The 27,919-nt window shown below is 47.0% G+C and overlaps 1 long non-coding RNA gene across 1 annotated transcript in view; it reads right to left on the reverse strand.

Moving 5' to 3' along the window:
* LOC144506375 (uncharacterized) overlaps positions 1-27,919 on the reverse strand; it is a 59,892-nt gene that overhangs the window by 16,822 nt on the left and 15,151 nt on the right. The window contains exon 2 of the long non-coding RNA XR_013499893.1: positions 9,351-9,389. This is a non-coding gene — a long non-coding RNA (uncharacterized LOC144506375). The remainder of the gene's footprint in view (positions 1-9,350; positions 9,390-27,919) is intronic.

A 27,919-nucleotide genomic window follows, 5' to 3' on the forward strand; every position in this document is an offset into this window, starting at 1 on the left:
GTGCGGGAGTGACGGGGGTTTCCAGGTCCCCTGCAGGCGCCAGATCTCTGATAGAGACCGTGTCCCCTCGCCCGTCAGGATATGCCACATAGGCATATTGAGGGTTGGCGTGGAGGAGGTGGACCTGTTCAACCAAAGGGTCGGACTTGCGGGCCCTAACATGCCGCCGCAGGAGGACAGGTCCTGAGTACATCAACCAAGACGGCAGTGAGGTCCCAGAGGAAGACTTCCTACGGAAGGTAAACATCCGCTCATGTGGGGTAGCGTTGGTTGCCGTACACAGGAGGGACCGGATTGAATGGAGCGCATCAGAAAGTACCTCTTGCCAACGGGAGACTGGAAGACCCCTAGACCTTAACGCCAGTAAAACTGCCTTCCAGACTGTAGCGTTTTCTCTCTCGACCTGTCCGTTACCCCTGGGGTTGTAACTCGTAGTCCTACTTGAGGCAATTCCTTTAGAGAGCAGGTATTGCCTCAAGTCGTCGCTCATAAACGACGAACCCCTATCACTGTGGATATAACTCGGGTAGTCGAACAGGGTAAAAAGACTCCACAGGGCTTTGATGACCATGGCAGAGGACATGTCAGAACAGGGGATGGCAAAGGGGAATCGGGAGTATTCGTCAACCACGTTGAGGAAATACACATTCCGATCTGTCGAAGGAAGGGGGCCCTTGAAGTCGACACTCAGTCGTTCAAAAGGGCGAGTGGCCTTAATGAGATGTGCCCTGTCAGGCTGGTAGAAGTGCGGCTTGCACTCTGCACATACCTGGCAGCTTCGTGTTATCAACCTGACATCCTCTATGGAGTAGGGCAGATTCCGAGCCTTTACAAAATGGAAGAGCCGAGTGATCCCCGGATGGCAGAGATCATTGTGGAGGGCCTGTAACCGGTCCTCCTGCACACTGGCACATGTTCCACGCGACAGGGCATCTGAGGGCTCATTGAGCTTCCCCGGACGGTACATGATATCATAGTTGTAGGTGGTGAGTTCGATTCTCCACCTCAAGATTTTATCATTCTTAATTTTTCCCCTTAACGTGTTGTTGAACATGAAGGCCACAGACCGCTGGTCCGTGAGCAGGGGAAATCGTTTTCCAGCCAAATAATGGCGCCAATGCCGTACGGCCTCCACAATGGCCTGAGCCTCTTTCTCCACAGAGGAGTGCCGAATTTAAGGGCCTTGGAGGGTGCGAGAGAAAAAGGCGACGGGCCTGCCCGCCTGGTTAAGTGTGGCGGCCAGGGCGAAATCAGATGCATCACTCTCCACCTGAAAGGGGATGGACTCATCGACACCATGCATCGTGGCTTTCGCGATGTCGGCTTTTATGCCTTCAAAGGCTAGGCGAGCCTCTGCTGTCAGGGGAAAAGAGGTAGATTTTATGAGCGGACGGGCTTTGTCCGCGTAATTGGGAATCCACTGTGCATAGTACGAGAAGAAGCCTCAACATCTTCTCAGTGCTTAGATGCTAGTGGGTAGGGGAAGTTCAAGGAGGGGACGCATACGGTCTGGATCGGGGCCGATGACCCCGTTTTCCACCATGTATCCGAGGATTGCTCGGCAGTTCTTGCTGAATATGCACTTCTCCTTGTTATAGGTCAGGTTCAGGAGAGTCGCAGTGCGTAAAAACTTCTGGAGGTTGGCGTCGTGGTCCTGCCGGTCATGGCCGCAGATAGTGACGTTATCCAGGTACGGGAAGGTAGCCCGTAGCCCGTTTTGGTCCACCATTCAGTCCATCTCACGCTGGAAGACCGAGACCCCATTAGTGACGCCGAAAGGGACTCTTAAAAAGTGGTAGAGACGGTCATCCGCCTCAAAGGCCGTGTATTTGCGGTCCTCTGGGCGAATGGGGAGCTGGTGGTAGGCTGACTTCAAGTCAATGGTGGAGAACACCCGGTACTGCGCAATCTGGTTGACCATGTCAGATATGTGCGGGAGAGGGTACACGTCCAGCTGCGTGTACCTATTAATGGTCTGACTATAGTTTATGACCATCTGGGGCTTGTCTCCAGTCTTGACCACCACGACTTGTGCTCTCCATGGGCTAGTGCTAGGTTGAATGACCCCTTCCCTGAGGAGCCGCGGAACCTCAGATCGAATAAAGATCCGATCCTCAGCGCTGTAACGCCATCTCTTAGTCGCGATGGGCTTGCAGCCTGGCACGAGATTTTCGAATAGGGAAGGCGGGGTAATTTTGAGTGTCGAGAGACTGCATGTGGAGCGCGCAGGACAATTCGGAGGCTGCTGTTCTCCCACTGAAAGTGGAGGGAGTGGCCCATCGTACTGCAGGGTCACACTCTTCAGGTGGACCATAAAGTCTAGCCCCAGGAGTACCGGAGCGCAAAGGTGCGGTAACACGAGGAGCCTAAAGTTCTCGTAAACTGTGCCCCGCACCGTTAAGGTTATCACACAGCTCTCAAGAACGATAACAAATCGGGACCTCAACGCCATGGGGATTGTCTGCCTGACAGTTTGCACACGGAGAGCGCACCGTTTTACTGTATCCGGATGGATGAAGCTCTCCGTGCTCCCGCTGTCAAACAGACAATGCGCCAGGTGCCCGTTTACCTCTATGTCCATCATGGACTTGTCGAGTCTGTGAGGCTTGGCCTGGTCCAGGATGATTGACGCCACTGTTGGATCCCGAGTGTAATTGCAGGCAGCTGAGATAGTCGACGACGAGGACCCCTGCTGGTCTTCTGCGGCTAGTGTCGACCAAAATGGCTGCGCCCACGAATCACACGTGGTCGATGATGTTGAGAGCGGCGGCACCCGCAGGTCGCACGTGGCTTGCATCGTCGTCATAGGAAATGGCGGCGCCCATGAATCGCACGTGGCTGAAGACATCGTCGAGGCCGGAGACGAGGAGATGGATCCTGGGGAGTCACACGCAGCACTGCTGGGCTTGGAAGGGGTCTTTGCTCGGCACACTTTTGCACAGTGCCCTTTCTTCCCACAGGCGGAGCAAACCACCGTCCTGGCCGGACATCTCTGACGAGGGTGCTTCGCCAATCTGCAGAAATAGCACCGTGGGCCTCCAGGAGCTGCTGCAGCCGTCAGGCCTGAAGTTGAGAGCATTATCGCGCAGTTCCGAGGAGGCACCGAGTACAGTTGAGGCGGCGGCTGTGCTTGCCAGGATGTTCCCATGTGGTCGGTGGGGTAGGTTTCAAGACTTCTGGGGGCCGGTTCCATTGCATCGGCCAATTCTACCGTCTTAGCCAGGTCCAAGTTACCCTGCTCTAGCAGCCGCAGGCAAATATAGGATGAGCCGATTCCCGCCACGAACGCATCTCGGATAAGATCGTTGGTGTATTGAGTAGCCGACAGCTCCTTGCAGTTGCAGGCTCTGGCTAGCTGTTGAAGTTCGCGCAGGTACTGTCCCGTAGTTTCGCCGGGCTGCCGCCGTTGAGTGGCTAATAGGTGACGAGCATGAATTTAGTTTGGCTGTTTATGGTACAGGTTCTTGAGTAATTCGATGGCCTCTTTGTAATTTTGGGAATCACGGATTGTTGCATACACAGTGTTGCTCACCCTGGCGTGGAGGACCTGCAATCTGTCGGCGTCGGACTGGACCGCTGTTGAGGCGTCGATGTAATCCTGGAAACACTTCAACCAATGGTCGAAAGTATTTGACGCTCCAGCGGCACGCGGATCCAAGGTTAGCCGATCGGGTTTCAGCATCTGCTCCATTTTTCTTCGAACAACATTTTCGGTATTTTGTTGTGAATACAATTGATGCGCGATTGATTCACACGGGAGGCTAGGACGTACCCGGGAATAAAGGCTTTTATTCACAACAAGAATAGAGTACACTGCTTAACAATACAATCCCAGACTAAGGGCTACTAGGAAGTAGCAGTGACCTTTATACTCCTGTAAGAAGGCGGAGCCAAACGGAGTGTACCACAGAACAATGCTAACAGGTGGAACACCCCAACCCTAACCCCAACAGTAACAAGAGTAACATATGTACAAGTACCCATAGTGGTAACCATCTATAGTTCACCACATCGCCTCTACCACCCTCCCAGGCAGCACATTCCAGGCCATCACCACCCTCTGGGTAAAAAGGTTTTTCCTCTCATCCCCCTTAAACCTCCTGCCTCTCACCTCAAACCTATATCGTGACTGACACTTCAACTAAGGGGAACAGCTGCTCCTTAACCCATCTGTCCATGTTCCTCATAATCTTGTACACCTCAATCAGGTCGCTCCTCAGTCTTCTCTGCTTCAACTAAAACAAGCCAAGCCTATGCAGCCTCTGTTCATAACTTAAATGTTCCATCCAAGGCAGCATCCTGGGAGTCTTCTTTGCACCCCTTCCAGTGCAATCACATTCTTCCTGTAATGTGGCGACCAGAACTACACACAGAATTCTAGCTTTGGCCTCATCAAAGTTTTGTACAACTCCAACACGACTTCCCTGCTTTTGTTATCTATGCCTCGATTGATAAACGCAAGCATCTTAAATGCCGTTTTCACCACTCTCAAAGAACAAGGAATGATGAAAATTACAGCTCAGGAACAGGCCCTACAGTCCTCCAAGGCTGCACTGACCATGCTGCCCGACTTAACTAAAAGCCCCTACCCTTTCGGGGACCATATCCCTCTATTCCCATCCCATTCATGTACTTGTCAAGATGCCCCTTAAAAGTCACTACCGTATCCGCTTCCATTACTTCCCCCAGCAACGAGTTCCAGGCACCCACAGCTCCCTGTGTAAAAAATCTGCCTCGTACATCTCCTTTAAATCTTGCCCCTCGCACCTGAAACCTATGCCCCCTAGTAATTGACTCTTCCACCCTGGGAAAAAGCTTCTCACTATCCACTCTGTCCATGCCTTTCATAATCTTGTAGACTTCTATTAGGTCTCCCCTCAACCTCCGTCGCTCCAGTGAGAACAAACCAAGTTTCTCCAACCTCTCCTCATACCTAATGCCCTCCATAGCAGACAACATCCTGGTCAATTTTTTCTGTACCCTCTCCAAAGCCTCCACATCCTTCTGGTAGTGTGGCGACCAGAATTGAACACTATATTCCAAGTGCGGCCTAACTAAGGTTCGATAAAGCTGCAACATGTCTTGCCAATTTTTAAATGCTTGCCGATGAAGGCAAGCATGCGGTATGCCTTCTTGACTACCTTCTCCACCTGCATTACCTTTCTGCCTTCAGAGACCTGTGGACAAAAATGCCAAAGTCCCTTTGTTCCACAGAACTTCCTAGTGTCCTGCCATTCTTTGAATACTTGCTTGTCAAATTACTCCTTCCAAAGTGTATCACCTCACGCTTTTCAGGGTTAAATTCCATCCACCATTATCTGCCCATTTAATCATTCCGTCCATATATTCTTGCAGCTCAAGACACTCTGCCTCAATGTTAACCACCTGGCCAGTCTTTGTGTCATTTGTAGTTTTCCATTAACACTGCCCTCGGGAACTGACATGGCAGTGTGACTTTAAGAGAATGTCAGTGGATAAGAAAATCAACTGTGCCAAATAATAACTTCCAGTCTGACACTACAAGCTCTCCTCCACTTCTGCTGGTATTGTGCATATCCCCGCAAGAGCATTACTTTACTCTGAGCCAGGGCCCATGATTAATGATGGTTTCAATTTTGTAAAATGTTGTCATTCGGTGACACTGAGTTTGACTGTCAGAGTTTGCTCATTGCGGGAGATGATCCATATTAAATGGAGTGATCACTATAGAAAACTGTAGCCATTGCCTGGTAGGTCCATAAGAAGGGAACATGATTGAAAATTATTAATAAAAGAATTACAGGGGAGATGAAGAAAAATTAATTTGATGCAGTGAGTCAATACGGGTTCGAATCCACAGTCTAAATGCAGATTCTGTTATAACCTTCGAAAGGGAATTGGAGCAATTCTTGAAAAGGGGCAAACGTGAAAAATCAGGGCAGTGCGGCTAATTGGATATCTCTTACAAAGATCCATCGTAGACACCATGAAGCAAGTAGCCTGCATGATTCTATTTAAATCAATTCAAAAGCTTCCTGCAGTTTAACTACTCATATTAAACAGGAGGATTCTTATATTCTAACATTCACATTTTCTGTACCTGTTGTGGTTTGTGCAGGTGACGACTCATGAATGGTTGTGCTGTTTGCTGTAAGGAAAGGACACAATTTCAGATCAGACAATCAACCCTCACACCCTGTCCGTAATATTACTTTGTAAAATGAACACAGGTGAAGTCAGTCTGAGCAGCAGTAATTTCAAGAAATGTTAATTTTGATTCTAAGTCAATGATATTCCCATAAAAGTGTGCCAACAATAATGTTCAGAGGAACATCCGTCTATCCTGAGTTTTTTCCACACACACACAAACCACACACTCATAGCGATCTGCCATTTCCCCTCTGGTAGCAAGACATGTCTTTTAAAAGCATTCAACTGATTGGTTTTGAACTATTAAACAGTCTGAGAGAGAAGATGAGGATAAATTATTTTTAATCAGCAAGTTGTTGTGGCCTGGTTTGCAAAACTAAATAATGTAAATTTAACACACTCAACAACCCCTTTGCAGTTACCTGTTATAGATGAGCTGGTCATATTGGAAAAGGAATTTCCTATAGAAAGGTTATAAGCAGTTAGAATGCGTGTGGTAGATTTCCAGCTAATAATCCCATTGGATTAATCCGGCACACTCGCCCTTTTATAAACCTGCCCAAAGTGATTCAGGAGGAAAAAGGTTGAGGGTGTATACCAGGTGGCCAATGCATTACTACAAGCTTCTTTCTTCTGCTGACATTGTAATTTCGACAAGTGTAACACGTGCTAATGGGTCGGGTCCTTGTTTCACAGCAGCATCTACGTTGCAAAATGCAGCTCTTAATTGATGCATAGCTTGACTCTAAGAGCTTCACCATTGTACGGAATTATAGACATTAGGGGCACAGGCCTACAATAGACTGAATCCACTGGCATGATGATAGGCATTTAGAGTCAATGGATTTAGGGTAATTGCTGAACACATTGGAGGTAAGATACGGAGAGATTATTTTTAATGGAGAATCTTAAGGTTTAGGTTACAGTGCCTGAAACATTGGTGGAAGCTGATTCTATCGTATTAATATACTTGAAAAGAGAAATTGACAGAGGCAAAGAGCAAGGGAGTGGGACTAAGTAGATAACATTGTCAAAGGCCCACCACCGGTACAATGAGTCAAAAGGCCTCAATCTATCCACTTTGATTCAATGTTAATCATTTCAACAGCTTTCTGGGGTGCTAAAGCACTCAGTTTCAGCACTAGCTGTCTTATTTCTCATATTCTTAATATGCTCGAAGAGGACAATGTCAGTACCTATTATGGGCAGCATGGTGGCACAGTGGTTAGCACTGCTGCCTCACAGCACCAGGGACCTGGGTTCAATTCCAACCTTGGGTAACTGTGCGGAGTTTGCACATTCTCCCCGTGTCTGCGTGCGTTTCTTCCAGTTGCTCCAGTTTCCTCCCACAGTTTAAAGATGTGCAGATTAGGTGGTTTGGCAATGCTAAATTGTCCCTTACTGACCAAAGATGTGTAGGTTGGATTGTTTAGTCATGGAAAATGTGTATGTTTATGTAGGTAACTAAGTGTGTTGATGGAAGTAGGGAAGTTGATGTCAGATATATGGATTTTAGTAAGGCGTTTGATAAGGTCCCCCATGGTCGGCTTATGATGAAAGTGAGGAGGTGTGGGATAGAGGGAAAGTTGGCCGATTGGATAGGTAACTGGCTATCTGATCGAAGACAGAGGGTGGTGGTGGATGGAAAATTTTCGGATTGGAGGCAGGTTACTAGCGGAGTGCCACAGGGATCAGTGCTTGGTCCTCTGCTCTTTGTGATTTTTATTAATGTCTTAGAGGAGGGGGCTGAAGGGTGGATCAGTAAATTTGCTGATGACACCAATATTGGTGGAGTAGTGGATGAGGTGGAGGGCTGTTGTAGGCTGCAAAGAGACATAGATAGGATACAAAGCTGGGCTGAAAAATGGCAAATGGAGTTTAACCCTGATAAATGTGAGGTGATTCATTTTGATAGGACTAATTTAAATGTGGATTACAGGATCAAAGGTAGGGTTCTGAAGACTGTGGAGGAACAGAGAGATCTTGGGGTCCATATCCACAGATCTCTAAAGGTTGCCACTCAAGTGGATGGAGCTGTGAAGAAGGCCTATAGTGTGTTAGCTTTTATTAACAGGGGGTTGGGGTTTAAGAGCCATGGGGTTATGCTGCAACTGTACAGGACCTTGGTGAGACCACATTTTGAATGTTGTGTGCAGTTCTGGTCACCTCACTATAAGAAAGATGTGGAAGCGCTGGAAAGAGTGCAGAGGAGATTTACCAGGATGCTGCCTGGTTTGGAGGGTAGGTCTTATGAGGAAAGGTTGAGGGAGCTAGGGCTGTTCTCTCTGGAGCGGAGGAGGTTGAGGGGAGACTTAATAGAGGTTTATAAAATGATGAAGGGTATAGATAGAGTGAACGTTCAAAGACTATTTCCTCGGGTGGATGGAGCTATTACAAAGGGGCATAACTATAGGGTTCATGGTGGGAGATATCGGAAGGATGTCCGAGGTAGGTTCTTTACTCAGAGAGTTGTTGGGGTGTGGAATGGACTGCCTGCAGTGATAGTGGAGTCAGACACTTTAGGAACATTTAAGCGGTTATTGGATAGGCACATGGAGCACATCAGGATGATAGGGAGTGGGATAGCTTGATCTTGGTTTCAGATAAAGCTCGGCACAACATCGTGGGCCGAAGGACCTGTTCTGTGCTGTACTGTTCTATGTTCTATGTTTATGGGTATAGCGCTGGGGAAAGGGCCTGGGTAAGGTCAGAGAGTCGCTGCGGGCTCATTGGGCAAAATGGCCTCCTTCTACACTCTAGGGATTCTATGATCCTATCAGTAGGTGTCACACTAACAATGTTACTGTTCGCTATAGACCTTGGAGGAAAGTTTGGTTACCAATGGACATGGGTTAAAGGTAACTAGCAAATGTACTCGAGAGTAGATGATGAGAAATTGGATGAGATTATACAGTCCCGCCCACTGTGTGGATTCTGGTGACAGACGTGGCTCACCCTTGGCTGGCAGCATGATTCTCCAGTCCTGCCGATGTCAACGGCATTTTGCATTGTTTTCTGGGCATGCTGCCAGGGACCCTGCCATGGGGGGTCGGCATCAGTGGGACTAGAGGATCCCGCCAACAAGTAGGGCTACAGGTCATATCCCAATTCAGCAAGATTTTGCAGCCTGGGTTGTAAAGAGAACTAATTTCAGCAATTTTTATTGATGTACAACTGCTATTTCCAAAATTTTAATCTTTCAATCACCAATCTGCAGTTACCTGTCACCGGTGAGGTGGTCACATTTGTCCAGGGATTTCCTGGAAAAAGATTAGAAGCAGTTAGGTCAGATGTGGTCGATGGCGAAATTTGAATTCAATAAACATAATCTGGAATTAAGAATCTATGATGACCATGAAACCATTGTTGATTGTGGGAAATACCCATCTGGTTCACTAATGTCCCTGAGGGAAGGAAATCTACCATCCTGACCTGGTCTGGAGAGGTTGGAAAAACTTGGTTTGTTCTCACTGGAAAGACGGAGGTTGGGGGGCGACCTGATAGAAGTCTACAAGATTAGGAGAGGCATGGACAGAGTGGATAGTCAGAAGCTTTTTCCCAGGGTGGAAGAGTCAATTACCAGGTTTAAGGTTTAAAGGAGATGTACGAGGCAGATATTTTATACAAAGAGTGGTGGGTGCCTGGAACCCATTGCCAGGGGAGGTAGTGGAAGCGGATACGGTAGGTTGACTCTCAACTGAAATTTAAAATGCAATAAAAATAATCTGAATTAAGAATCTATGATGACCATGAAATCATTGTTGATTGTTGGAAATACCCATCTGTGTCACGAATGTCCTTGAGGGAAGGAAATCTGCCACCCTGGCTTGGTCTGGCCTACATGTGACTCCAGATCCACAGCAATGGAGTTGACTCACAACTGCATTCTGATATAGCATAGCAAGCCACTCAGTTTCACGGGCAACTAGGGATGGGCAATAAATGCTCGCCAGCCATCGACACCCATGTTCCACAAAGAATAAAGAAACATAATTCTAAGATTTACTGATCTCCTAATTAAAATTCTGCCACTGATAATGTCCAGAGGAACAGTATTTATTCTGAGTCTCAGGTACGCATCTACAACCTACATACACATTTTGCTGCACTTTTTCTCCCTTTGGTGGTAATAAATCTCATTTAAAACTAGGTGATTGATTTTGTTTTAACAACTATATCGGCGTTTTATGTAGTTTCTAGTTCCAGTGACACTGGGCATGTGACAAGGCACCAGATTTGGAAAATACTGTTTGTCCAGACCTTCCTTGTGTATTATTGTGCATCTTATAGGAGGTGCTGTCCCCAAAGGAGCAGAGAGGCTGGATTTGTCAATCTACATTGAACAAAGAACAATGAACAAAGAACAGAACAGCACAGGAAACAGGCCCTTTGGCCCTCCAAGCCTGTGCCGCTCCTTGGTCCAACTAGACCAATCGTTTGTATCCCTCCATTCCCAGGCTGCTCATGTGACTATCCAGGTAAGTCTTAAATGATGTCAGCGTGCCTGCCTCCACCACCCTACTTGGCAGCGCATTCCAGGCCCCCACCACCCTCTGTGTAAAAAACGTCCCTCTGATGTCTGAGTTATACTTCGCCCCTCTCAGCTTGAGCCCGTGACCCCTCGTGATCGTCACCTCCGACCTGGGAAAAAACTTCCCACTGTTCACCCTATCCATACCCTTCATAATCTTGTATACCTCTATTAGATCTCCCCTCATTCTCCGTCTTTCCAAGGAGAACAACCCCAGTCTACCCAATCTCTCCTCATAGCTAAGACCCTCCATACCAGGCAACATCCTGGTAAACCTTCTCTGCACTCTCTCCAATGCCTCCACGTCCTTCTGGTAGTGTGGCGACCAGAATTGAACGCAGTACTCCAAATGTGGCCTAACCAGCGTTCTATACAGCTGCATCATCAGACTCCAGCTTTTATACTCTATACCCCGTCCTATAAAGGCAAGCATACCATATGACTTCTTCACCACCTTCTCCACCTGTGTTGCCACCTTCAAGGATTTGTGGACTTGCACACCTAGGTCCCTCTGTGTTTCTATACTCCTGATGACTCTGCCATTTATTGTATAACTCCTCCCTACATTATTTCTTCCAAAATGCATCACTTCACATTTATCCGGATTAAACTCCATCTGCCACTTCTCCGCCCAATTTTCCAGCCTATCTATATACTGCTGTATTGCCCGACAATGCTCTTCGCTATCCGCAATTCCAGCCATCTTCGTGACATCCGCAAACTTGGGGAGAAGCAGCTCAGGTACATTCATACAGTCAAGTTAACAAAGACAAACTGTATTCATAAATGTGCAGTAGTCTTTGCAGAATTTGAATTTCTCTTGCAAATTACTATTTACAATTACCTGTCACAGATGTGCTGGTCATAGTGGTAAAGGAGACCCCTGTATAAAGATGACAAACAGTTTGATCGGTTGTAGTAGATTTACATTGAATCATAGAATCATAAAGTGCCCATTGAGTCTGAACCGACACATTAGAAACACCTGAACTCCCACCTAATCCCATCTGCCAGCACTTGGCCCATAGCCTTGAATGGTATGACATGCCAAGTGCTCATGCAGGTACTTTCTAAAGTATGTGTGGCAACCCACCTCTACCACCCTCCCAGGCAGCACATTCCAGGCCATCACCACCCTCTGGGGAAAAAGGTTTTTCCTCACATTCTCCCTAAACCTCCTGCCTCTCACCTCTAACCTATATCGTGACTGACCCTTCAACTAAGGGGAACAGCTGCTCCTTAATCCATCTGTCCACGTTCCTCATAATCTTGTACATCTCAATCAGGTCGCTCCTCAGTCTTCTAGAATAGAATAGAATAGAATAGAAACCCTACAGTACAGAAAGAGGCCATTCGGCCCATCGAGTCTGCACCGACCACAATCCCACCCAGGCCCTACCCCCATATCCCTACACATTTACCCACTAATCCCTCCAACCTACGCATCTCAGGACACCAAGGGCAATTTTTTTAGCATGGCCAATCAACCTAACCCGCACATCTTTGGAATTTCTCTGCTTCAACGAAAACAAGCCAAGCCTATGCAGCCTCTCTTCATAACTTAAATGTTCCATCCAAGGCAGCATCCTGGTGAATCTTCTTTGCACCGCTTCCAGTGCAATCACATCCTTCCTGTAATGTGGCGACCAGAACTACACACAGAATTCTACCTTTGGCCTCATCAAACATTTGTACAACTCCAACACGACTTCCCTGTTGTTGTTATGTTTGCCTCGATTGATAAACGCAAGCACCTTAAATGCCGTTTTCACCACTCTTAAAGAACAAAGAAAATTACAGCACAAGAACAGGCCCTACGGCCCTCCAAGGCTGCAGCGACCATGCTGCCCGACTTAACTGAAACTCCCTACCCTTCCAGGGACCATATCCCTCTATTCCCATCCCATTCATGTACTTGTCAAGATGCCCCTTAAAAGTCACTACCGTATCCGCTTCCACTTCCACCCCCAGCAACGAGTTCCAGGCACCCACAGCTCCCTGTGTAAAGAATCTGCCTCGTACATCTCCTTTAAATCTTGCCCCTCGCACCTGAAACCTATGCCCCCTAGTAATTGACTCTTCCACCCTGGGAAAAAGCTTCTCACTATTCTCTCTGTCCATGCCTCTCATAATCCTGTAGACTTCTATTAGGTCTCCCCTCAACCTCCGTTGCTCCAGTGAGAACAAACCAAGTTTCTCCAACCTCTCCTCATAGCTAATGCCCTCCATACCGGGCAATATCCTGGTAAATCTTTTCTGTACCCTCTCCAAAGCTACCACATCCTTCTGGTAGTGTGGCGACCAGAATTGAACACTATATTCCAAATGCGGCCTAACTAACGTTCGATAAAGCTGCAAAATGACTTGCCAATTTTTAAACTCAATTTTTGCCAATTTTTAAATGCTTGCCGATGAAGGCAAGCATGCGGTATGCCTTCTTGACTGCCTTCTCCACCTGCATTACCTCTCTGCCTTCAGAGATCTGTGGACAAAAATGCCAAAGTCCCTTTGTTCCACAGAACTTCCTAGTGTCCTCCCATTCTTCGAATACTTTCTTGTCAAATTACTCATTCCAAAGTGTATCACCTCACGCTTTTCAGGGTTAAATTCCATCCACCATTATCTGCCCATTTAATCATTCCGTCCATATATTCTTGCAGCCCAAGACACTCTGCCTCAATGTTAACCACCTGGCCAGTCTTTGTGTCATTTGTAGTTTTCCATTGACACTGCCCTCGGGAACTGACATGGCAGAGTGACTTTAAGAGAATGTCAGTGGATAAGAAAATCAACTGTGCCAAATAATAACTGTTCCAGTCTGACACTACAAGCTCCCCACCTCTTCTGCTGGTATTGTGTATATCCCCGCAAGGGCATTACTTTACTCTGAGCCAGGGCCCATGATTAATGATGGCTTCAATTTTGTAAAATGTTGTCATTCGGTGACACTGAGTTTGACTGTCAGAGTTTGCTCATTGCGGGAGATGATCCATATTAAATGGAGTGATCACTATAGAAAACTGTAGCCATTGCCGGGTGGGTCCATAATAAGGGAACATGATTGAAAATTATTAATAAAAGAATTACAGGGGAGATGAAGAAAAATTAATTTGATGCAGTGAGTCAATACGGGTTAGAATTCACAGTCTAAATGCAGATTCTGTTATAACCTTTGAAAGAGAATTGGAGCAATTCTTGAAAAGGGGCAAATGTGAAAAATCAGAGCAGTGCGGCTAATTGGATATCTCTTACAAAGATCCATCGTAGACACCATGAAGCAAATAGCCTGCATGATTCTATTTAAATCAATTCAAAAGCTTCCTGCAGTTTAACTACTCATATTAAACAGGAGGATTCTTATATTCACATTTTCTGTACCTGTTGTGGTTTGTGCAGGTGACGACTCATGAAGAGTAGTGCTGTTTGCTGTAAGGAAAGGACACAATTTCAGATCAGACAATCAACCCTCACACCCTGTCCGTAATATTACTTTGTAAAATGAACACAGGTGAAGTCAGTCTGAGCAGCACTAATTTCAAGAAATGTTAATTTTGATTCTAAGTCATTGATGTCCCCATAAAACTGTGCCAACAATAATGTTCAGAGGAATATCCGTCTATCCTGAGTTTTTTCCACACTCACACAAACCACACCCTCATAGCGATCTGCCATTTCCCCTCTGGTAGCAAGACATGTCTTTTAAAAGCATTCAACTGATTGGTTTTGAACTATTAAATAGTCTGAGAGAGAAGATGAGGATAAATTATTTTTACTCAGCAAATTGTTCTCGCCTGGTTTGCAAAACTAAATCATGTAAATTTAACACACTCAACAACCCCTTTGCAGTTACCTGTTATAGATGAGCTGGTCATATTGGAAAAGGAATTTCCTGTAGAAAGATTATAAGCAGTTAGGATGCGTGTGGTAGATTTTCAGCAAATAATCCGATTGGATTAATCCGGCACACTCGCCCTTTTATAAACCTGCCCAAAGTGATTCAGGAGGAAAAAGGTTGAGGGTGTATACCAGGTGGCCAATGCATTACTACAAGCTTCTTTCTTCTGCTGACATTGTAATTTCGACAAGTGTAACACGTGCTAATGGGTCGGGTCCTTGTTTCACAGCAGCATCTACGTTGCAAAATGCAGCTCTTAATTGATGCATAGCTTGACTCTAAGAGCTTCACCATTGTACGGAATTATATACATTAGGGGCACAGGCCTACAATAGACTGAATCCACTGGCATGATGATAGGCATTTAGAGTCAATGGATTTAGGATAATTACTGAACACATTGGAGATAAGATAAGGAGACATTATTTTTAATGGAAAATCTTAAGGTTTAGGTGACAGTGCCTGAAACATTGGTGGAAGCTGATTCTATCGTATTAATAGACTTGAAAAGAGAAATTGACAGAGGCAAAGAGCAAGGGAGTGGGACGAAGGAGATAACATTTTCAAAGGCCCACCACAGGTACAATGAGTCAAAAAGCCTCATTCTATCCACTTTGATTCAATGTTAATCATATCAACAGCTTTCTGGGGTGCTAAAGCACTCAGTTTCAGCATTAGCTGTCTTATTTCTCATATTCTTAATATGGTTGAAGAGAACAATATCAGTACCTATTATGGGCAGCATGGTGGCACAGTGGTTAGCACTGCTGCCTCACAGCACCAGGGACCTGGGTTCAATTCCAACCTTGGGTAACTGTCTGTGCGGAGTTTTCACATTCTCCACGTATCTGCGTGTGTGTCCTCAAGGTGTCCCAGTTTCCTCCCACAGTTTAAAGATGTGCAGATTAGGTGGTTTGGCAATGCTAAATTGTCCCTTACTGCACGAAGATGTGTAGGTTCGACTGTTTCGTCATTGCAAATGTGTATGTTTATGGGGATAGCGCTGGGGAAAGGGCCTGGGTAAGGTCAGAGAGTCGCTGCAGGCTCATTGGGCAAAATGGCATCATTCTACACTGTAAGGATTCTATGATCCTATCAATAGGTGTCACACTCACAATGGTACTGTTCACTATAGACCTTGGAGGAAAGTTTGGTAACCAATGGACATGGGTTAAAGGTAATTAGCAAATGTACTGGAGAGTAGATGATGAGAAATTGGATGAGATTATACAGTCCCGCCCAGTGTGCTTTCTGGTGACCGGGGTGGCTCACTCTTGGCTGGCAGCATGATTCTCCAGTCCTGCCGATGTCAACGGCATTTTGCATTGTTTTCTGGGCATGCTGCCAGGGACCCTGTCACTGGGGGTCGGCATCAGTGGGACTGGAGGATCCCGCCAACCAGTAGGGCTACAGGTCTTATCCCAATTCAGCAAGATTTTGCAGCCTGGGTTGTAAAGAGAAATAATTTGAGCAATTTTTATTGATGTAGAACTGCTATTTCCAAAATTTTAATCTCTCAATCAACAATTTGCAGTTACCTGTCACCGGTGAAGTGGTCACATTTGTCAAGGGATTTCCTGTAAAAAGATTAGAAGCAGTTAGGTCAGATGTGGTCGCTGGTGAAATTTGAATTCAATAAACATAATCTGGAATTAAGAATCTATGATGAGCATGAAACCATTGTTGATTGTGGGAAATACCCATCTGGTTCACTAATGACCCTGAGGGAAGGAAATCTACCATCCTGACCTGGTCTGGAGAGGTTGGAGAAACTTGGTTTGTTCTCACTGGAAAGACGGAGGTTGAGGGGCGATCTGATAGAAGTCTGCAAGATTAGGAGAGGCATGGACAGAGTGGATAGTCAGAAGCTTTTTCCCAGGGTGGAAGAGTCAATTACTAGGGGGCATAGGTTTAAGGTTTAAAGGAGATGTACGAGGCAGATTTGTTACACAGAGAATGGTGAGTGCCTGGTACCCGTTGCCAGGGGAGGTAGTGGAAGCGGATACAGTCGGTTGACTCTCAACTGAAATTTAAAATACAATAAAAATAATCTGGAATTAAGAATCTATGATGACCATGAAATCATTGTTGATTGTTGGAAAAACCCATCACTAATGTCACTAATGTCCTTGAGGGAAGGAAATCTGCCATCCTGGCCTGGTCTGGCCTACATGTGACTCCAGATCCACAACAATGTAGTTGACTCTCAACTGCACTCTGAAATAGCATAGCAAGCCACTCAGTTTCACAGGCAACTAGGGATGGGCAATAAATGCTCGCCAGCCATCGACACCCATGTTCCACAAAAGAATATAAAAACATAATTCTAAGATTTACTGATCTCCTCATTAGATTCTGCCACTGATAATGTCCAGAGGAACAATATTTATTCTGAGTATCCGATACACATCTACAACCTACATACACATTTTGCTGCACTTTTTCTCCCTTTGGTGGTAATAAATCTCATTTAAAACTAGGTGACTGATTTTGTTTTAACAACTATATCGGCATTTTATGTAGTTTCTAGTACCAGTGACACTGGGCGTGTGACAAGGCAACAGATTTGGAAAATCTGTTTGTCCAGAACTTCCTTGTGTATTATTGTGCATCTCATAGGAAGTGCTGTCCCTAAAAGAGCAGAGGGACTGGATTGGGGAGAAGCAGCTCAGGTACATTCATACAGTCAAGTTAACAAAGACAAACTGTATTCATAAATGTGTCGTCGTCTTTGCAAAATTTGAATTTCTCTTGCAAATTACTATTTACAATTACCTGTCACAGATGTACTGGTCATAGTGGTAAAGGAGACCCCTGTAAAAAGATAACAAACAGTTTGATTGGTTGTAGTAGATTTACATTGAATCATAGAATCATAAAGTGCCCATTGAGTCTGCACCGACACATTAGAAACACCTGAACTCCCACCTAATCCCATCTGCCAGCACTTGGCCCATAGCCTTGAATGGTATGACGTGCCAAGTGCTCATGCAGGTACTTTCTAAAGTATGTGAGGCAACCCGCCTCTACCACCCTCCCAGGCAGCACATTCCAGGCCATCACCACCCTCTGGGTAAAAAGGTTTTTCCTCTCATCCCGCCTAAACCTCCTGCCTCTCACCTCAAACCTACATCGTGACTGACACTTCAACTAAGGGGAACAGCTGCTCCTTAACCCATCTGTCCATGTTCCTCATAATTGTACACCTCAGTCAGGTCGCTCCTCAGTCTTCTCTGCTTCAACAAAAACAATAAGAAGTCTCACAACCCCAAGTTAAAGTCCAACAGGTTTATTTGGTAGCAAATACCATTATTTATTTGCTACCAAATAAACCTGTTGGACTTTAACGTGGTGTTGTGAGACTTCTTACTGTGTTCACCCCAGTCCAACGCCGGCATCTCCGCATCATGGTCAATGAAAAAAAGCCATGCCTATGCAGCCTCTGTTCATAACTTAAATGTTCCATCCAAGGCAGCATCCTGGGAATCTTCTTTGCACCCCTTCCAGTGCAATCACATCCTTCCTGTAATGTGGCGACCAGAACTACACACAGAATTCTAGCCTTGGCCTCATCAAACTTTTGTACAACTCCAACATGACTTCCCTGCTTTTGTTATCTTTGCCTCAATTGATAAACGCAAGCATCTTAAATGCTGTTTTCACCACTCTTAAAGAACAAAGAAAATTACAGCACAGGAACAGGACCTACGGCCCTCCAAGGCTGCACCGACCATGCTGCCCGACTTAACTAAAACCCCCTGCCCTTCCGGGGACCATATTCCTCTATTCTCATCCTATTCATGTACTTGTCAAGATGCCCCTTAAAAGTCACTACTGTATCCGCTTCCACTACCTCCCCCAGCAACGAGTTCCAGGCACCCACAGCTCCCTGTGTAAAAAATCTGCCTTGTACATCTTTAAATCTTGCCCCTCGCACCTGAAACCTATGCCCCTAGTAATTGTGATGCGCTATCAATAAGGCGAAAGACTACCGGTGTGCCAATACAAGTGTAGGCTTTTATTCACAACAGAATCAGGAGCAGATCCCAACATATAACCAACCTGGACTGAACAAGGGGGAGGAGACAGCCACCTTTATACTAGGTGCCGAGGGGAGGAACCAAACTGGAAGGGGATGTGTCCAGGTATGACAAGCACCCACAACGGTGGTCCATATAGGACAAAGGCACAACAGAGGTCCACCACATTCACCCCTCCCTTTAAAAAGAACAACACGGGGGTGAAGCGGAAACAATATTACAAGTCCAGACGAACCGGTGTCTTGATCCGCCGTCGCGATCGTCGTAGTGCAGGTCGCAGAGTCGTCCGAGCAGGGAGCGATGTCGGCCCAGGCTCCGTACAGTGAGCGTCGAGAGAAGGCGATGGGTGGTGTGAAGCGGACCGATCCGTCGTCCCGTCCAGTCGTCGGGTACTGCGTGGCGACGGCTCCGGCGACTCAAGCGAGCTGTACATAGGGGCGAGAGGAATGGGCTGTGGCCCTGGTGGCGTATGGGGAACAGTGGGAACCGGAGCTGGGGGGTGGGGGGCTGCAACAGGCTCTGGGCGCACTACATTGGGGACAGGGACTGAGGGAGGAAGAGGCATAGCAGTCTCCGAGTGGACAACATCAGGGACCGTGGGGCGGAAGGACGTGGTGACCTCAGGGGCACCCGCGGGTGCCAAGTCACGGACAGAAACCGTGTCCTCCCGCCCATCAGGGTACGCTACATAAGCATATTGAGGATTAGCGTGGAGCAATTGGACCTCCTCGACCAAGGGATCTGCCTTATGGGTCCGGACATGCTTCCGAAGCAGGACGGGCCCCGGGGACATCAGCCAATCCGGGAGCGAAGTACCCGAGGAGGACTTCCTGGGAAACGAAAACATCCACTCGTGAGGGGTCGTATTGGTCGCTGTGCACAAGAGTGACCTAATGGAATGTAATGCGTCCGGAAGGACGTCTTGCCAACGGCTGACTGGAAGGCCCCTAGACCGTAACGCTAATAGAACGGCCTTCCAGACGGTTGCGTTCTCCCGCTCTACTTGACCATTTCCCCTGTGGTTATAGCTCGTGGTGTGGCTGGAGGCAACGCCTTTGGCGAGCAGGTACTGCCTCAGCTCGTCACTCATGAAAGAGGACCCACGGTCGCTATGGACATAGGCTGGGAAGCCGAACAGGGTGAAGAGCTTGTTCAGGGTCCGAATCACTGTAGCCGTGGTCATGTCCGAGCAGGGGAAGGCAAAAGGTAAACGTGAGTATTCATCAATGATATTCAGGAAATAAACATTGAGGTTAGAGGAGGGGAGGGGGCCTTTAAAATCAATGCTAAGGCGCTCAAACGCCCGAGTGGCCTTTACAAGGTGCGCCCTACCTTGCCGGTAGAACTGCGGTTTGCACTCAGCGCAGACCCTGCATTGCCTGGTAATCGTCCGGACTTCCTCGAGGGAGTAGGGCAGGTTACGGGACTTGACAAAATGGAAAAATCTGGTGACACCCGGATGACAGAGGTCGTTATGGAGGGACTGTAGCTGGTCTAGTTGGGCACTGGCACATGATCCACGGGACAGGGCATCTGGGGGCTCATTGAGCTTCCCGGGCCGGTACATGATGTCATATCTGTAGGTGGAGAGCTCAATCCTCCACCACAAGATCTTGTCATTCTTAATCTTGCCCTTTTGCCTGGTGTTAAACAGGAAGGCAACTGACCACTGGTCCGTAATTAATGTGAATCGTTGGCCCGCAAGATAATGGCGCCTGTGCCGGACGGCTTCCACGATGGCCTGGGCCTCCTTCTCGACCGAGGAGTGTCGAATCTCAGGGCCTTGTAAGGTCCGGGAAAAGAAGGCCACCGGATGGCCCCTCTGGTTAAGGGTGGCGGCTAGGGCAAAGTCAGACGCATCACTTTCCACTTGGAATGGGATGGATTCGTCCACAGCATGCATCGCGGCCTTCGGGATGTCCGCTTTGATGTCGTCGAAGGCCCGATGGGCCTCCTCCGCCAGGGGAAAAGAGGTCGATTTTAGGAGCGGACGGGCTTTATCTGCGTAACGGGGAACCCACTGGGCATAATAGGAGAAGAAGCCCAGGCATCTCCTCAGTGCTTTGAGGGTAGTAGGGAGGGGAAGCTGCATAAGGGGACGCATACGGGCTGGGTCGGGGCCAAGGACACCATTTTCTATCACGTACCCAAGGATGGCGAGGTGGCGTGTCCGAAAAACACACTTCGTCTCATTATATGTCAGGTTCAGGAGAGTGGCCGTACGAAGGAATTTTTGTAGATTGACATCATGGTCCTGCAGGTCATGGCCGCAGATGGTGACGTTATCCACATACGGGAAAGTGGCCCATAACCTGTGCCGTCTACCATTTGATCCATGGCCCGTTGGAAGACTGAGTCCCCATTGGTGACACCAAAGGGGACTCAGAGGAACTGGTAGAGGCGGCCATCCGCCTCAAAGGCCGTATATGGGCAATCCTCCGAGCGGATAGGGAGCTGGTGGTAAGCCGATTTCAAATCGATCGTTGAGAAAACCCTATAGTGCGCGATGCGGTTGACTATGTCCGCAATACGGGGAAGAGGATACGCATCTAGTTGAGTATACCTGTTTATGGTCTGGTTGTAGTCAATCACCATGCGGTGTTTCTCCCCCGATTTAACTACGACCACTTGCGCCATCCAGGGGCTGGTGCTGGCCTGGATAATCCCTTCCCGGAGCAACCGTTGTACCTCGGACCGAATGAAGGCTCGGTCATCCGCACTATAGCGCCTACTTTTGGTGGCTATAGGCCTACAATCCGGGGTGAGGTTATCAAATAAGGGGGGGGGGGGGGGTGATCTTGAGGGTCGAGAGACTGCAGGTGCTGCGCGAGGGGCGCTGCCGTGACGGCGCCTGGCAGACGGAGAGCGGAGGATAAGGGCCATCATACTGCAGGGTGACGCTCCTACGATGGCTGAGGAAATCTAACCCCAGCAGTACAGCTGCGCAGAGTCGCGGCAGCACGAGGAGCCGAAAACGCTCGTAGACTGTGCCCTGTACCGTCAGCGTCACCAAGCAGCACCCGAGGACCTCCACTGAGTGGGAATTCGAGGCCATGGAGATGGTCTGGCTCCAGGGTCGCACGGGAAGGGCATATTGACGCACTGTGCGAGGGTGTATAAAACTTTCCGTGCTCCCACAGTCAAACAGGCAGTTTTCTGCATGACCATTTACCTTGATCTCCATTATTGACTTGGAGAGTTGATGAGGCTGCGACTGGTCCAGGCAAATCGATGCCACCGTCGAATCAAAGAAGAATCCGTCTTCGTCACCGTCTGATGACGTCACGGATGAAGCTTCCTGCTCAGCGCGTCTTGATGCCAATCTCAAAGATGGCGATTCCTGCGCTTCCGGTGACCGCATCAAAGATGGCGATTCGCGCGCAGCCGCCGCCTGCATTAAAGATTGCTGCACCCGCGGAACACACATGGCGCCACGAGGCTTCGGAAGCGGCTTTGCCCGGCAGACTTTAGCGAAGTGGCTTCGCTTACCGCATCCGGAGCAAATCGCGTCCTTCGCCGGGCAGCGACGCCGAGGGTGCTTGGGTAGGCCGCAAAAGTAACATTTGGGCCCTGCCGGAACAACCGTCGCGGTGGAGCCGTCGGTAGAACGGGATGCAAGGTAAGACCCGAGATTGTGAGAGGCCGCTTCTAACGTTTCAGCCATCGTGGCTGTTCTTCGGAGATCTAGGTCATCTTGTTCCAGCAGGCGCTGCCGGATGTATGTAGACTCAATGCCCGCAACGTAGGCGTCGCAGATCAGGTCCTCCGTGTTCTGAGCTGCTGCAACAGCCTTACAGTCACAAGCTCGAGCTAGGACCCGCAGGGCGCGCAGAAATTGGGCGCACGATTCTCCTGGCTGCTGCTTGCGGGTAGTTAGGAGATGTCTGGCGTAAACCACGTTAGGGCTCTTTCGGAACTGCCCTTTTAGGAGTTCGATAGCGTCCGCATATGTAGCAGCGTCCCGGAAGATTCCATAGACAGCTTCGCTTACCCGGGCGCGGAGCACGTGGAGTTTAGCGGCATCGGTGTCGATGGTCGTAGCGGTGCCGATGAACGCTTCGAAGCAGTCCAACCAAAGATCAAATTTATCAGAGGCTCCAACCTCTTGAGGGTCTAATGCTAACTTGTCGGGTTTTAGAAACTGCTCCATGCTGGTAACTGTTGTGAATAAAATTGATGCTCTATCAATAAGGCGAAAGACTACCGATATGCCAATACAAGTGTAGGCTTTTATTCACAACAGAATCAGGAGCAGATCCCAACAAATAACCAACCTGGACTGAACAAGGGGGAGGAGACAGCCACCTTTATACTAGGTGCCGAGGGGAGGAACCAAACTGGAAGGGGATGTGTCCAGGTATGACAAGCACCCACAACGGTGGTCCATATAGGACAAAGGCACAACAGAGGTCCACCACAAATTGACTCTTCCACCCTGGGAAAAAAGTTCTGACTATCCACTCCGTCCATGCCTCTCATAATCTTGTAGACTTCTATTAGGTCTCCCCTCAACCTCCGTCGCTCCAGTGAGAACAAACCAAGTTTCTCCAACCTCTCCTCATAGCTAATGCCCTCCATACCAGGCAACATCCGAGTAATTCTTTTCTGTACCCTCTCCAAAGCCTCCACATCCTTCTGGTAGTCTGGCAACCAGAATTGAACACTATATTCCAAATGCGGCCTAACTAAGGTTCGATAAAGCTGCAACATGACTTGCCAATTTTTAAACTCAATTTTTGCCAATTTTTAAATGCTTGCCGATGAAGGCAAGCATGCGGAATGCCTTCTTGACTACCTTCTCCACCTGCATTACCTTTCTGCCTTCAGAGATCTGTGGACAAAATGCCAAAGTCCCTTTGATCCACAGGCCTTCCTAGTGTCCTGCCGTTCTTCGAATACTTTCTTGTCAAATTACTCCTTCCAAAGTGTATCACCTCACGCTTTTCAGGGTTAAATTCCATCCACCATTATCTGCCCATTTGATCATTCCGTCTATATATTCTTGCAGTCCAAGACACTCTGCCTCAATGTTAACCACCTGGCCAGTCTTTGTGTCATTTGTAGTTTTCCATTGACACTGCCCTCGGGAACTGACATGGCAGACTGACTTTATGAGAATGTCAGTGGATAAGAAAACCAACTGTGCCAAATAATAACTGTTCCAGTCTGACACTACAAGCTCTCCTCCACTTCTGCTGGTATTGTGTATATCCCCCCAAGAGCATTACTTTACTCTGAGCCAGGGCCCATGATTAATGATGGCTTCAATTTTGTAAAATGTTGTCATTCGGTGACACTGAGTTTGACTTTCAGAGTTTGCTCATTGCGGGAGATTATCCATATTAAAAGGAGTGATCACGATAGAAAACTGTAGGTCCATAGTAAGGGAACATGGATTGAAAATTATTAACAAAAGAATTACAGGGGTGATGCGCGATAAATCACACGGGAGGCTGGACATATCCGGGAAATAAAGGCTTTTATTGCCAACAATAACAGAGCTACTATATACAATATACAATCCCAGACTAAAGGGTCACCAGGCAGAGCAGTGACCTTTATACCTCTCCCGGAAGGCGGAGCCAACTGGAGTGTACCATAGGATTATATTAACAGGTAGAACAGCCCAACCCTAACCCCAACAGTAACATATCTACAGACTCATAGTACTGGCCAGACCATGGCTCAGCACTACCTGGTGGGAACCAACAATGGTTCACCACAAGGGGAGATGAAGAAAAATTAATTTGATGCAGTGAGTCAATACGGGTTCGAATCCACAGTCTAAATGCAGATTCTGTTATAACTTTCGAAAGGGAATTGGAGCAATTCTTGAAAAGGCGCAAACGTGAAAAATCAGAGCAGTGCGGCTAATTGGATATCTCTTACAAAGATCCATCATAGACACCATGAAGCAAATAGCCTGCATGATTCTATTTAAATCAATTCAAAAGCTTCCTGCAGTTTAACTACTCATATTAAACAGGAGGATTCTTATATTCACATTTTCTGTACCTGTTGTGGTTTGTGCAGGTGACGACTCATGAATAGTAGTGCTGTTTTCTGTAAGGAAAGGACACAATTTCAGATCAGACAATCAAACCTCACACCCTGTCCCTAATATTACTTTGTAAAATGAACACAGGTGAAGTCAGTCTGAGCAGCAGTAATTTCAAGAAATGTTCATTTTGATTCTAAGTCATTGATATCCCCATAAAAGTGTGCCAACAATAATGTTCAGAGGAACATCCGTCTATCCTGAGTTTTTTCCACACACCCACAAACGACACACACATAGCAATCTGCCATTTCCCCTCTGGTGGCAAGACATGTCTTTTACAAGCATTCAACTGATTGGTTTTGAACTATTAAATAGTCTGAGAGAGAAGATGAGGATAAATTATTTTTACTCAGCAAGTTGTGGCCTGGTTTGCAAAACTAAATAATGTAAATTTAACACACTCAACAACTCCTTTGCAGTTACCTGTTATCGATGAGCTGGTCATATTGGAAAAGGAATTTCCTTCAGAAAGATTATTAGCAGTTAGAATGCGTGTGGTAGATTTCCAGCTAATAATCCCATTGGATTAATCCGGCACACTCGCCCTTTTATAAACCTGCCCAAAGTGATTCAGGAGGAAAAAGGCTGAGGGTGTATACCAGGTGGCCAATGCATTACTACAAGGTTCTTTCTTCTGCTGACATTGGAATTTCGACAAGTGTAACACGTGCTAATGGGTCGGATCCTTGTTTCACAGCAGCATCTACGTTGCAAAATGCAGCTCTTAATTGATGCATAGCTTGACTCTAAGAGCTTCACCATTGTACAGAATGATATACATTAGGGGCACAGGCCTACAATAGACTGAATCCACTGGCATGATGATAGGCATTTAGAGTCAATGGATTTAGGGTAATTGCTGAACACATTGGAGGTAAGATAAGGGGACTTTATTTTTAATGGAGAATCTTAAGGTTTCGGTTACAGTGCCTGAAACATTGGTGGAAGCTGATTCTATCGTATTAGTACACTTGAAAAGAGAAATTGACAGAGGCAAAGAGCAAGGGAGTGGGACTAAGTAGATAACATTTTCAAAGGCCCACCACAGGTACAATGAGTCAAAAAGCATCAATCTATCCACTTTGATTCAATGTTAATCATATCAACAGCTTTCTGGGGTGCTAAAGCACTACGTTTCAGCACTAGCTGTCTTATTTCTCATATTCTTAATATGCTCGAAGAGAACAATGTCAGTACCGATTATGGGCAGCATGGTGGCACAGTGGTTAGCAATGCTGCCTCACAGCACCAGGGACCTGGGTTCAATTCCAACCTTGGGTAACTGTCTGTGCGGAGTTTGCACATTCTTCCCATGTCTGCGTGCGTTTCCTCAAGGTGCTCCAGTTTCCTCCCACAGTTTAAAGATGTGCAGATTAGGTGGTTTGGCAATGCTAAATTGTCCCTTGCTGCCCGAAGATGTGTAGGTTTGATTGTTTCGTCATTGCAAATGTGTATGTTTATGGGGATAGCACTGGGGAAAGGGCCTGGGTAAGGTCAGAGAGTCGCTGCAGGCTCATTGGGCAAAATGGCCTCCTTCTACTCTGTAAGGATTGTATGATCCTATCAGTAGGTGTCACACTCACAATGGTACTGTTCACTATAGACCATTGGAGGAAAGTTTGGAAACCAATGGACATGGGTTAAAGGTAATTAGCAAATGTACTCGAGAGTAGATGATGAGAAATTGGATGAGATTATACAATCCCGCCCAGTGTGCTTTCTGGTGACAGGGGTGGCTCACCCATGGCTGGAAGCATGATTCTCCAGTCCTGCCCATGTCAACGGCATTTTGCATTGTTTTCTGGGCATGCTGCCAGGGGCCCTGTCACTGAGGGTCAGCATTAGTGGGACTGGAGGATCCCGCCAACAAGTAGGGCTACAGGTTTTATCCCAATTCAGCAAGATTTTGCAGCCTGGGTTGTAAAGAGAGCTAATTTCAGCAATTTTTATTGATGTACAAATGTCCAAAGATGTGCGGGTTCGGTTGATTGGCCATGCTAAAATTGCCCTTAGTGTCCTGCGATGCGTAGGTTAGAGGGGTTAGTGGGTAAATATGTAGGGATATGGTGGTAGGGCCTGGGTGGGATTGTGGTCGGTGCAGACCCGATGGGCTGAATGGCCTCTTTCTGTACTGTAGGGTTTCTATGATTTCGACAACTGCTATTTCCAAAATTTTAATCTCTCAATCACCAAATTGCAGTTGCCTGCCACAGGTGAAGTGGTCACATTTGTCAAGGTATTTCCTGTAAAAAGATTAGAAGCAGTTAGGTCAGTTGTGGTCGATGGTGGAATTTGAATTCAATAAACATAATCTGGAACTAAGAATCTATGATGACCATGAAACCATTGTTGATTGTCGGAAATATCCATCTGGTTCACGAATGTCCCTGAAGGAAGGAAATCTACCATCCTGACCTGGTCTGGGGAGGTTGGAGAAACTTGGTTTGTTCTCACTGGAAAGACGGAGGTTGAGGGGCGATCTGATAGAACTCTACAAGATTAGGAGAGGCATGGACAGAGTGGATAGTCAGAAGCTTTATCCCAGGGTGGAAGAGTCAATTACTAGGGGGCATAGGTTTAAGGTTTAAAGGAGATGTACGAGGCAGATTTTTTACACAGAGAGTGGTGGGTGCCTGGAACCCGTTGCCAGGGGAGGTAGTGGAAGCGGATACGGTAGGTTGACTCTCATCTGAAATTTAAAATACAATAAAAATAATCTGGAATTAAGAGTCTATGATGACCATTAAATCATTGTTGATTGTTGGAAAAACCCATCAATGTCACTAATGTCCTTGAGGGAAGGAAATCTGCCATCCTGGCCTGGACTGGCCTACATGTGACTGCTTCAACGAAAACAAGCCAAGCCTATGCAGCCTCTGTTCATAACTTAAATGTTCCATCCAAGGCAGCATCCTGGGAATCTTCTTTGCACCCCTTCTAGTGCAATCACATCCTTCCTGTAATGTGGCGACCAGAACTACACACAGAATTCTAGCTTCGGCCTCATCAAAGTTTTGTACAACTCCAACACAACTTCCCTGCTTTTGTTATCTTTGCCTCGATTGATAAACGCAAGCATCTTAAATGCCATTTTCACCACTCTTAAAGAACAAAGAGCAAAGAAAATTACAGCACAGGAACAGGCCCTAAGGCCCTCCAAGCCTGCACCGACCATGCTGCCCGACTTAACTAAAACCCCTACCCTTCCAGGGACCATATCCCTCTATTCCCATCCCATTCATGTACTTGTCAAGATGCCCCTT

The sequence above is a fragment of the Mustelus asterias genome, chromosome 17 (genome assembly GCF_964213995.1).
Source record: "Mustelus asterias chromosome 17, sMusAst1.hap1.1, whole genome shotgun sequence".
NCBI classification, from domain to species: Eukaryota; Metazoa; Chordata; class Chondrichthyes; order Carcharhiniformes; family Triakidae; genus Mustelus; species Mustelus asterias.